This window comes from Pteropus vampyrus, unplaced genomic scaffold, assembly GCF_000151845.1.
Source record: "Pteropus vampyrus isolate Shadow unplaced genomic scaffold, Pvam_2.0 Scaffold2, whole genome shotgun sequence".
Classification (NCBI taxonomy): Eukaryota; Metazoa; Chordata; class Mammalia; order Chiroptera; family Pteropodidae; genus Pteropus; species Pteropus vampyrus.
Window position 1 is genome coordinate 3,068,968 of NW_011888783.1, and position 1,701 is coordinate 3,070,668.

The following is a 1,701-nucleotide window of genomic DNA, read 5'->3' on the forward strand; positions in this document are numbered from 1 at the left end:
AAAAAAAAAAAAAAACCTAATGCGAATGAGAGCACAGTTTTACATATGACAAATAGTTAGGAAATGCATAAGTACTGCAATTAATAAATATGGCATATCACCTTACAAAAGACCTGAGTTTTGCTTTTAGAAGTAGGTAAGTATGGTGGCGTTTTTGTGAAATGATAAAACAAGTGTGAAGGTTAATTTTTTGTGTCAACTTGACTGGGCTAATGGATACCCAAATAGCTCATAAAACATTATTTCTGGCTGCATCCGTAAGGGTAATTTCTGGAAAAGAGTAGCCTTTGATTCGGTAGACTGAGTAAAAGAGATTCACCCTCACCAGTGTTGTGGGCATCATTCAACCCATTGAGGGCCTGAATAGAACAAAAAAGGCAAAGGAAGGGTGAATTCTTGCTTTCTCTTCTTGAGCTGGAACTTCCATGTTCTCCTGCCCATTGGAGCTCCTGGTTCTCCTGCCTTTGTACTCCAGGAGTTACACCAGCATCCTTCCCTGCCATTCTCCAGCCTTAAGCCTCAGACTGGGAGTTACACCATCCAGTCCCCTGGTTCTCAGGCCTTAGGACTTGGACTGAATTACACCACCAGCTTTCTTGTTGTCCAGCTCGTAGGCAGCAGATTGTGGGGCTTCTCAGCCTCCATAACCTCATGAGCCAATTCCTATAATGCATCTCCTCTTTTATATATCTCCATATCTATCTATCTATCTATCTATCTATCTATCTATCTATCTATCTATCTACCTACCTACCTACCTACCTATCATCCATCATCTTCCATTGGTTCTGTTTCTCTGGAGAACTTAATACAGTAGAGCAGTTTGAAATAGGACAGAAAGTGGTAAAATCAGATGTGGATGGGTGTGATCTCACAGTCCTCCATGCACATTGGCATTGAACAGTTAAGTGATCTTTCTTAGCCTTGAATCCTGAAGCAGGTTTTTCTTCCTTTGAAATGTATGTCTTTCAAAGTAGGCATTTATAACAGATACCCATTTCATCAAAATTGCAAATTTGATCCAATGTATAGTCACTTTCATTAACTTCTGCATTGCTAGAAATTCTTCTGCAGCTTTTTCAAATGCCTGACAGCTACAGGATTTGGAAATTGTAGTGATGTTTCAAATCACTAAATCAAGCATTAATAATATGTAAAAAGTTATTTCTACAAAATTTGGAGATTGGAGATTTACATCTGAGGCCTTTGTGCTGTCTCTTTGATTATGAAAAAGATTGGTCTGCAGCCATACCACCCTGAGCAAGCCTGATCTCGTCTGATTTCGGAAGCTAAGCAGGGGCAGGCCTGGTTAGTACTTGGATGGGAGACCACCTAGGAAGAACAGGTGCTGTAGGCATTAAAAAAAAAAAAATAAGGGATTGTAAACTGACAAGGTCTTTGCAATCTGTGAGGGAGGTCAACCAAGGGTCTTTGATCTTTAATCCATATGTATAACTACATTTCCATTTCTTCTATGTCTCTAGGCCTCGTTCTTATAGACTTCGCAGCACTCAATGTTGTTCCCACCATGGACTTTTTAAAGCTTTATTTTTGAGGCATTATTTGTCATGGTCTGCAGTGTGAATTCTTTTCTGCCTGTTGCTGGAGAGATCGCGCACAGGCAATTTTTGCTTTGTATGACACTGTTATATGCATGAAACTCACACATATTAGAACTGTGTCCTTGCTAAGGTATGTCAG

General features: G+C 39.8%; 1 pseudogene; it reads left to right on the forward strand.

Annotated features, from left to right (window-relative positions):
• The first annotated feature begins 1,238 nt into the window (after nucleotides 1-1,238).
• On the forward strand, nucleotides 1,239-1,357 carry LOC111739292 (annotated as a pseudogene).
• The last annotated feature ends 344 nt before the right edge of the window (nucleotides 1,358-1,701 follow it).